The following is an 11,553-nucleotide window of genomic DNA, read 5'->3' on the forward strand; positions in this document are numbered from 1 at the left end:
GTCTCTGTGACGTGTTTCTGGTTATTTAAGCCGTGATGAATAGTAGTTCCCGGCGGGCGTGACCCATTGAAGTGTGGTCTTCGGATTTCTTTTTTCCGACGGCCATGTTTTAGAAGGCCTTTTCCTGAAGGTGTGAATAGGGTATTCCGGTGGTCTTATTTTTCGTTGGAGGGAATGATTTACATATTCTGGTTCAGCTCCCCAGTGCATATTCATGAAATAAAGAAAATAAGAATAAAGATGGGGGTCATGAACTATTTTTACAAGGAGTCTTTATGCCATTAATAGAATGAACAAGGCATTAATATCTTTAACTTAATACTAAAAAGAGAGGGGTGATACTTAGGAAAACCAAGAGACCTCTCAAAATACGCATCCAGGAACACATCAGGAACATCAAGAATAAAGTCCTTACTCATGCAGTATCCAAACACTTTCACCTTTGTCACATTTCGGATCCAGAGGTGTTAACATACAAAGGCATTGAACTGGTAGCACTAGGAGACAGAGGAGGAGACCTTTCAAACCTTCTTTCCAGGAGGGAGATGTACTGGATATATGAACTGAACACTCTTCATCCGGATGGCTTCAATGAGGGATACAAGATAGCACCCTTCTTGTAATGTAAGAAATCCCCCCTCTTGTTTTGATTTACTCCTTCCTCCTATCACCACGAACCCGATCCTCGTCTCTGTACCACTATTACAGCCACACCACATTGGGCCAGCCCCATTCGGGCCGGTTATGGAAGCTAAGCAATGTTTGGGCCTGGCCAGTACCTGGATGGGAGACCTCCAGGGAATACCAGGTGCTGTAATCTGGAAAGGAATTCCGAATGGGTTATCCCTACCACACAGAGACAAACTGCTTTTTCATCCCCTTATATACTGTCGTGCACAACTGTATTAATTTTCCAAATACGATAACACAACTTTATGTAACAACTTTAAATAATTAGTTTATCCTATTCCTTATTGATGCATGTCTTATTAGTTTGCAAACAACTCGCGTATTGATATCTAGACATGCAGTCTAGGAAGTCACTTTCCTCAGAATTTGAGAATTTCAATGAATATCCACAGTGTGATAGATCTCACCTCTAACCCTGCCCCAACATTACAACCATACCATCTTGGGGACGCCCAACATTGTCCGATCTTGGAAGCTAAGCAAGGTTGGGCCTGGACAGTACAAGGATGGGAGACCTCCTTGGGAGACCGGGTGTTGTAAATCTGAAGGTGACAGGGGATTGAGCTAAGTTCTCTCTGTAAAATACATTTTGAACGTAGTATCTCCCCCTAGAATATATTGGCTTCACCTAAGTTATGATCGGATTTCCCGTGCCGATCCAACACCTACCGAGGATTTCACTTACTGCCCCCTTTTTTAGGGACCACTCTCATAGAGTCCCGTTAAGCGCAATTTATGTATGAATTCTGCATCATGCCCATAGCGGTATATCCAGCTAATCCTAAGTATCACCCCTCTCTTTTTAGTATTAAGTTAAAGATATTAATGCCTTGTTCATTCTATTAATGGCATAAAGACTCCTTGTAAAAATAGTTCATGACCCCCATCTTTATTCTTATTTTCTTTATTTCATGAATATGCACTTAGAAGCTGAGCCAGAATATGTAAATCATTCCCTCAAACGAAAAATAAGACCACCGGCATACCCTATTCACACCTTCAGGATAAGGCCTTCTAAAACATGGCCGTCGGAAAAAAGAAATCCGAAGACCACACTTCAATGGGTCACGTCCGCCGGGAACTACTATTCATCACGGCTTAAATAACCAGAAACATGGCCGCCGTCACAGAGACAGCTACAAGCGCTGCAAGCCGTACTGTGCCACACCTAGCCGGCGCATGCGCACATCAAGTACGACACAACCGGATGTGGGGCGGATATGACGCTTCACACGGTCCGGACCGGAAGTCAGCGGACTCGCCCGTTTTCTATGTTTTTTTAAGTATTTTACTGTACTTTTTCAAAACACGAACATAACAGCTTGTGCTCTAATCCAACTAGCTCCATTTGATTTCCTACAGTACATCCCTGTATTTTGGTAATATGCAGCCACTTAATCAATCAACAGACAGGAAGTGATGTAGACACCACTTCCTTTAGAAATGAGGTATAAATATGCTCTGTCTCTAGCTCTGAATCACCCCTTGATGAAGTCCATGACGGATGAAACGCATTGGGTGCCACTTTGATTACACCTCAATCACTGAAGTTAAGCTAATTCTCTCCTTTTTTATCTTTTATCCTGTACATTTTATGCCCTATCTCTTATGTTTTTATGTTCTCTTTTATGAATTTGGCATATTGAATTTTTTATATATCATTTTTTTTATATATATCAATTTGCATAGGTTGCTTTTTTATTGTAATTATTTTATACACTACCTTTTTTTAGTGCTATGTTTCTGAAATAAATTTTATGTTTTCATAAATACCTGGTTCCATAATAATAATTGACACCATTGGTCGCTTGCCAACACCTCATCTCTTTGCACCAATTTAAAACTTAGGCATATATACCAGTGCCTTAATATCGTTGGGGTTAAATAAGCTGACACCCTAATAGTCTAGAGGGAGTGTCTACCAGGTCCATTTTGGAAATTATTCAGAATACATGGTTCCAATACTGATGTTTTGATTTTAGATACTGTATCTGTGGCGCTGATAGCTTCTCTGGTACATATATATATTAGTGATGAGCAGGTTCGGTTCCTCGGAAACCGAACCCCCCCCGAACTTCACCCATTTTACACGGGTCCGAGGCATACTCGGATTCTCCCGTATGGCTCGGTTAACCCGAGTGCGCCCAAAAGTCATCATCCCGCTGTCGGATTCTCGTGAGATTCGGATTCTATATAAGCAGCCGCGCGTCGCCGCCATTTTCATTCGTACATTGGAAATGTTAGGGAGAGGACGTGGCTGGCGTCCTCTCCGTTATTGTTGAACTTGATTGTGCACTATTGCTTAATTGTGGGGAGGGCTGGGGAGCAGCTGTATAATATAGGAGGAGTACAGTGCAGAGTTTTGCTGATCAGTGACCACCAGTTATCCGTTCTCTGCCTGAAAAAAACGCTCCATATCTGTGCTCAGTGTGCTGCATATATCTGTGCTCACACTGCTTAATTGTAGGGACTGGGGAGCAGCTGTATTATATAGCAGGAGTACAGTGCAGAGTTTTGCTGACAGCGACCACCAGTATACGTTGTCTGCCTGAAAAATACTCCATATCTGTGCTCAGTGTGCTGCTTTATTGTGGGGACTGGGGACCACCAGTATAATATTATATAGGAGGAGTACAGGCAAGAGTTTTGCTGACCAGTGACCACCAGTATATAATATATAGCATTACGGTATAGTAGGCCACTGCTGTACCTACCTCTGTGTCGTCATTAAGTATACTATCCATCTAGATTCTATACCTGTGGTGCATTTCAGTTGTGTAGTTTGCTGACACAGTGACCACCAGTATATATAGCAGTACGGTACGGAAGGCCACTGCTGTACCTACCTCTGTGTCGTCATTTAGTATACTATCCATCTACATTCTATACCTGTGGTGCATTTTTTGTTTTGCAGTTTGCTGACACAGTGACCACCAGTATACTATATATAGCAGTACGGTACGGAAAGGCCACTGCTGTACCTACCTCTGTGTCGTCATTAAGTATACTATCCATCTACATTCTATACCTGTGGTGCATTTTAATTTTGCAGTTTGCTGACACAGTGACGACCAGTATACTATATATAGCAGTACGTTACGGAAGGCCACTGCTGTACCTACCTCTGTGTCGTCATTAAGTATACTATCCATCTACATTCTATACCTGTGGTGCATTTTAGTTTTGCAGATTGCTGATAGTGACCACCAGTATATATAGCAGTACGGTACGGAAGGCCACTGCTCTACCTACCTCTGTGTCATCATTAAGTATACTATCCATCTACATTCTATACCTGTGGTGCATTTTAGTTTTGCAGTTTGCTGACACAGTGACCACCAGTATACTATATATAGCAGTACGGTACGGAAGGCCACTGCTGTACCTACCTCTGTGTCGTCATTAAGTATACTATCCATCTACATTCTATACCTTTGGTGCATTTTAGTTTTGCAGTTTGCTGACACAGTGACCACCAGTATACTATATATAGCAGTACGGTACGGAAGGCCACTGCTTTACCTACCTCTGTGTCGTCATTAAGTATACTATCCATCTACATTCTATACCTGTGGTGCATTTTAGTTTTGTAGTTTGCTGACACAGTGACCACCATTATACTATATATAGCAGTACGGTACGGAAGGCCACTGCTGTGCCTACCTCTGTGTCGTCATTAATTATACTATCCTTCTACATTCTATACCTGTGGTGCATTTTAGTTTTGCAGTTTGCTGACACAGTGACCACCAGTATACTATATATAGCAGTACGGTACGGAAGGCCACTGCTCTACCTACCTCTGTGTCATCATTAAGTATACTATCCATCTACATTCTATACCTGTGGTGCATTTTAGTTTTGCAGTTTGCTGACGCAGTGACCACCAGTATACTATATATAGCAGTACGGTACGGAAGGCCACTGCTGTACCTACCTCTGTGTCGTCATTAAGTATACTATCCATCTACATTCTATACCTGTGGTGCATTTTAGTTTTGCAGATTGCTGACAGTGACCACCAGTATATATAGCAGTACGGTACGGAAGGCCACTGCTTTACCTACCTCTGTGTCGTCAAGTATACTATCCATCCATACCTGTGGTGCATTTCAGTTGTGCGCAGTATATATAGTAGTAGGCCATTGCTATTGATAGTTACTGGCATATAATTCCACACATTAAAAAATGGAGAACAAAAATGTGGAGGTTAAAATAGGCAAAGATCAAGATCCACTTCCACCTCATGCTGAAGCTGCTGCCACTAGTCATGGCCGAGACGATGAAATGCCATCAACGTCGTCTGCCAAGGCCGATGCCCAATGTCATAGTAGAGAGCATGTAAAATCCAAAAAACAAAAGTTCAGTAAAATGACCCAAAAATCAAAATTAAAAGCGTCTGAGGAGAAGCGTAAACTTGCCAATATGCCATTTACGACACGGAGTGGCAAGGAACGGCTGAGGCCCTGGCCTATGTTCATGGCTAGTGGTTCAGCTTCACATGAGGATGGAAGCACTCATCCTCTCGCTAGAAAAATGAAAATACTTAAGCTGGCAAAAGCACAGCAAAGAACTGTGCGTTCTTCGAAATCACAAATACCCAAGGAGAGTCCAATTGTGTCGGTTGCGATGCCTGACATTCCCAACACTGGACGGGAAGAGCTTGCGCCTTCCACCATTTGCACGCCCCCTGCAAGTGCTGGAAGGAGCACCCGCAGTCCAGTTCCTGATAGTCAAATTGAAGATGTCACTGTTGAAGTACACCAGGATGAGGATAGGGGTGTTGCTGGCGCTGGGGAGGAAATTGACAAGTAGGATTCTGATGGTGAGGTGGTTTGTTTAAGTCAGGCACCCGGGGAGACACCTGTTGTCCGTGGGACGAATATGGCCATTGACATGCCTGGTCAAAATACAAAAAAAATCACCTCTTCGGTGTGGAATTATTTCAACACAAATACGGACAACAGGTGTCAAGCCATGTGTTGCCTTTGTCAAGCTGTAATAAGTAGGGGTAAGGACGTTAACCATCTAGGAACATCCTCCCTTATACGTCACCTGGAGCGCATTCATCATAAGTCAGTGACAAGTTCAAAAACTTTGGGTGACAGCGGAAGCAGTCCGCTGACCACTAAATCCCTTCCTCTTGTAACCAAGCTCCTACAAACCACACCACCAACTCCTTCAGTGTCAATTTCCTCCTTACCCAGGAAAGCCAATAGTCCTGCAGGCCATGTCACTGGCAAGTCTGACGAGTCCTCTCCTGCCTGGGATTCCTCCGATGCATCCTTGCGTGTAACGCCTACTGCTGCTGGCGCTGCTGTTGTAGCTGCTGGGAGTCGATCGTCATCCCAGAGGAAAAGTCGGAAGACCACTTGTACTACTTCCAGTAAGCAATTGACTGTCCAACAGTCCTTTGCAAGGAAGATGAAATATCACAGCAGTCATCCTGCTGCAAAGCAGATAGCTCAGGCCTTGGCAGCCTGTGCGGTGAGAAACGTGGTTCCGGTATCCACCGTTAATTCAGAGGCAACTAGAGACTTGATTACGGTACTGTGTCCCCAGTACCAAATACCATCTAGGTTCCATTTCTCTAGGCAGGCGATACCGAAAATGTACACAGACCTCTGAAAAAGACTCACCAGTGTCCTAAAAAATGCAGTTGTACCCAATGTCCACTTAACCACGGACATGTGGACAAGTGGAGCAGGGCAGACTCAGGACTATATGACTGTGACAGCCCACTGGGTAGATGTATTGCCTCCCGCAGCAAGAACAGCAGCGACGGCACCAGTAGCAGCATCTCGCAAACGCCAACGCGTTCCTAGGCAGGCTACGCTTTGTATCACCGCTTTCCAGAAGAGGCACACAGCGGACAACCTCTTACGGAAACTGAGGAAGATCTTAGCAGAATGGCTTACCCCAATTGGACTCTCCTGAGGATTTGTGACATTGGACAATGCCAGCAATATTGTGCGTGCATTACATCTGGGCAAATTCCAGCACGTCCCATGTTTTGCACATACATTGAATTTGGTGGTGCAGAATTATTTAAAAAACGACAGGGGCATGCAAGAGATGCTGTCGGTGGCCCAAAGAATTGCGGGCCACTTTCGGCATTCAGCCACCGCGTACAGAAGACTGGAGTGCCACCAAACATTCCTGAACCTGCCCTGCCATCATCTGAAGCAAGAGGTGGTAACGAGGTGGAATTAAACCCTCTATATGCTTCAGAGGATGGAGGAGCAGCAAAAGGCCATTCAAGCCTATACATCTGCCCACGATATAGGCAAAGGAGGGGGAATGCACCTGACTCAAGCGCAGTGGAGAATGATTTCAACGTTGTGCAAGGTTCTGCAACCATTTGAACTTGCCACACGTGAAGTCAGTTCAGACACTGCCAGCCTGAGTCAGGTCATTCCCCTCATCAGGCTTTTGCAGAAGAAGCTGGAGACATTGAAGGAGGAGCTAAAACAGAGTGATTCTGCTAGGCATGTGGGACTTGTGGATGGAGCCATTAATTCGCTTAACCAGGATTCACGGGTGGTCAATCTGTTGAAATCAGAGCACTACATTTTGGCCACCGTGCTCGATCCTAGATTTAAAACCTACGTTGGATCTCTCTTTCCGGCGTACACAAGTCTGCAGAGGTTCAAAGACCTGCTGGTGAGAAAATTGTCAAGTCAAGCGGAACGTGACCCGTCAACATCTCCTCCTTCACATTCTCCCGCAACTGGGGGTGCGAGGAAAAGGCTAAGAATTCCGAGCCTACCCGCTGGCGGTGATGCAGGGCAGTCTGGAGCGAGTGCTGACATCTGGTCCGGACTGAAGGACCTGCCAACGATCACTGACATGTCGTCTACTGTCACTGCATATGATTCTCTCACCATTGAAAGAATGGTGGAGGATTATATGAGTGACCGCATCCAAGTAGGCACGTCAGACAGTCCGTACGTATACTGGCAGGAAAAAGAGGCAATTTGGAGGCCCTTGCACAAACTGGTTTAATTCTACCTAAGTTGCCCTCCCTCCAGTGTGTACTCCGAAAGAGTGTTTAGTGCAGCCGCTCACCTTGTCAGCAATCGGCGTACGAGGTTACTTCCTGAAAATGTGGAGAAGATGATGTTCATCAAAATGAATTATAATCAATTCCTCCATGGAGACATTCACCAGCAGCAATTGCCTCCAGAAAGTACACAGGGACCCGAGATGGTGGATTCCAGTGGGGACGAATTAATAATCTGTGAGGAGGGGGATGTACACAGTGAAAGGGGTGAGGAATCGGAGGATGATGATGAGGTGGACATCTTGCCTCTGTAGAGCCAGTTTGTGCAAGGAGAGATTGATTGCTTCTTTTATTGGTGGGGGCCCAAACCAACCAGTCATTTCAGTCACAGTCGTGTGGCAGACCCTGTCGCTGAAATGATGGGTTCGTTAAAGTGTGCATGTCCTGTTTATACAACATAAGGGTGGGTGGGAGGGCCCAAGGACAATTCCATCTTGCAACTCTTTTTTCTTTAATTTTTCTTTGCATCATGTGCTGTTTGGGGACAATTTTTTTGAAGTGCCATCCTGCCTGACACTGCAGTGCCACTCCTAGATGGGCCAGGTGTTTGTGTCGGCCACTTGTGTCGCTTAGCTTAGTCACACAGCGACCTTGGTGCGCCTCTTTTTTTCTTTGCATCATATGCTGTTTGGGGACAATTTTTTTGAAGTGCCATCCTGCCTGACACTGCAGTGCCACTCCTAGATGGGCCAGGTGTTTGTGTCGGCCACTTGTGTCGCTTAGCTTAGCCATCCAGCGACCTCGGTGCAAATTTTAGGACTAAAAATAATATTGTGAGGTGTGAGGTGTTCAGAATAGACTGGAAATGAGTGGAAATTATGGTTATTGAGGTTAATAAAACTATGGGATCAAAATGACCCCCAAATTCTATGATTTAAGCTGTTTTTTAGGGTTTTTTGTAAAAAACACACGAATCCAAAACACACCCGAATCCGACAAAAATTTTTCGGGTAGGTTTGCCAAAACGCGTCCGAATCCAAAACACGCCCGCGGAACCGAATCCAAAACCAAAACACAAAACCCGAAAAATGTCCGGTGCACATCACTAATATATATATATATATATATATATATATATATCTGCAACATAAGAGTTGGTGATAACTAAAATCCTTTAGCAGGCAAAAAGAGCTATTCTCCATTCCATGATTGCAAGTATACTGGAGTACTACTGGCTGTCTGCTTGGAAAGTTGTTTCCTGTGTGAATCTGTATGGACATCCTATCCGTATCTATTTTTAACGCTCGTATTTGACCCATGAGGTCCACTTCTGGCAGGATCTTGCTGTCTCCACCTTCCTTTTTGAAAATTAGAAACGTAGGAAGTAGATGAATTTTTATCAGTTGGACGCATGAGAACGGCTGGAAGCCTCGGCAGCCTTGTTTGTGATGCTTTGAGATTAATCTTTGAAAAATCCTGATTATCCACCTTGTTTGATTACATTCTGATAGGCGCTAATACCAAAAGACATACCCCTGATGAAGTCTAGTTACTAGACGAAACGCGTTGAGTTGTTATACTTGATGTTATCTCTGAATATCATATGAGGAAGAATAAAGATACTGCACTAAGTTGCCGATATTCCTCTACCAACTCCAATGGTGGAGTATTCGAAGAGAAATTACATCATTCTGTCTATGTAATATGATGGACATGCTTCTTTACTTCTGTACATTTTAATAAAACATTTTTTTTATGAAAGAACAGTTCATGCTTATGTTTTAAAATTAATGATAATTGTGAAACCCACTGGGTTCCCTGTATTTATAGGTTGTAATCACCTCTGGGTGCCAATTTCCCTTTCTTCTTTTCATACATTCTGTTTAGTCCCTCTGAACAAGGGACTTAGTGATATAGCCAGCCCCCCCTAGGAAGATCGTACTTTATTGTATTTAATTTGTCTCAGAACAGCGCAGAAGGAGAGTATTTGGCTGATATATATATATATATATATATATATAAAATGATATTATACCTACCTGCTTGTGCATTTATTTTGGAGTGCCACAGTTAGAGTGATATGTATATATATATATATATATATATATATATATCTGCAACATAAGAGTTGGTGATAACTAAAATCCTTTAGCAGGCAAAAAAAGCTATTCTCCATTCCATAATTGGGGTTCTCTTCCTAGATGCATCTTCCTTATCCTTTAATTTCAATTAAATATCACAATACATAATTTTATGTTGCACATGGGTGTTAAAGTAAGGACATCCATGTGCTGTAACCATGCTCAGCATGTATCACCCCCAATCAGTACAACAGTGCACAGCTTTGCCCACCTACATGGACATAAATGATCCTAATAACTGCTGTTAATTCTGATAACTCATTAAGGGGTAAATTCAATTAGGGTCGAAAACTGCCATCTGTCGAAAAGACAGCAGTTTTTTACTTTTTAAGGTCGAATAGTGATTCAACCTATTCAGTCCCATCAGTTTTTATTCGACAAGTCGTGGAATTCGACTTGTCGAATAGTACGTGAATCGGCAATATAGCTGCTGATTCCCATACTTTTGAGTGAAACGGGGACAAATTCGACAGGATTTGGCCCCGTTTCTGACCATCTCAGTCCGACATAAGAAAATGTCGAACTGAGATGTGGGACCCAGAGGAGGAGAGGGGGTGAACCGTGGGGAGATTGGGGACAGCCTCAGGGCATACAGGGGAGAGAAGCGCTACAGCACAGCACTGCAGCAGGATGTCTCACAGCCGCGCTGCTCACGGCAGCATCCATCCGGCTCCAGCAAGTGAGGTCACGCTTGCTGGAGCTGGGTGGGCACTGCCGTGAAGTCGGGCGTCTGTGAGACAACCTCCTGCAGCGCTACTGTAACGCTGCTCTCCTCTGTCTGCCCGCTGCTGTCCCCGCTGGTCTCCCCGCGGCCCCCCCTCCCTCCTCCTCTGGGTCCCTCATCTCAATTCGACTTTTTAAAAGTCGAATTGAGATGAGATTGAATAGGGGTTTTCGGATCCATTCCGACAAAGGCATGTTGGAATGGATCCGACCCTAATTGAATATACCCCTTAATATAATTTTGCACAAAATGCTCAGATAGGTTTCAAACTTGGAATCCCTCTTATTTTTATAATAAGCAAGTTTATTATAATACCAAACAAGTTTCACTGCACACATTTCCCATATTTAATATGAAAAGCTAACTGAATTTGTCAAAATTATTTCTGTTTAAATTTTAATTGGCAATATTTGGATGCTGGAGTGCATGCCAAATTATTCATAAGAAAAACACTAATTGGATAACTTTATCTACTAATAGAATAATTACTGTCACCACCAATTGTACATTCCGGTTCTTTGCTTTACCCTTGGAATTCACACAACAATGTACTGGTATGTTGAATAATACAAAAGGCTGGAGCCTAATAATATTTCTCTCTTAGTTGCCAATGCAGTCACACCTGATCTTTTTCAACAGCAATCTGTGGAACAAAAACTAATTTGCACAGTTTTAAACATGCTTCATCTCCGGCATACCAAAAATGTAAAGCTGTGAACTTCTTTGTTCCAGCTGAAGAACATATATTAGCTCAAGAGGCACCAATGGGCTTTCATTTAACATTTCAATCCAGAACACTGCATAGTGATATAATCAACATTATAATTCTAAACAGCATATTTTCAAAGACTAATAACAGAAGATATTTATTTAGTTAAGTATTATATATAAAATCAAGTTTGTATGTATGATGCATTTAGTGATTGAAACAGTATTTAAGAATATGTATTTTTTTAGAAATGTCTATACATGTCATACAAAATGCTATTTAATGG

General features: G+C 43.1%; 1 pseudogene; it reads left to right on the top strand.

Annotated features, from left to right (window-relative positions):
• The first annotated feature begins 1,114 nt into the window (after positions 1 to 1,114).
• LOC134949845 (5S ribosomal RNA) lies at positions 1,115 to 1,233 on the top strand (annotated as a pseudogene).
• The last annotated feature ends 10,320 nt before the right edge of the window (positions 1,234 to 11,553 follow it).

Source organism: Pseudophryne corroboree, chromosome 1 (genome assembly GCF_028390025.1).
Source record: "Pseudophryne corroboree isolate aPseCor3 chromosome 1, aPseCor3.hap2, whole genome shotgun sequence".
Taxonomy (NCBI): domain Eukaryota; kingdom Metazoa; phylum Chordata; class Amphibia; order Anura; family Myobatrachidae; genus Pseudophryne; species Pseudophryne corroboree.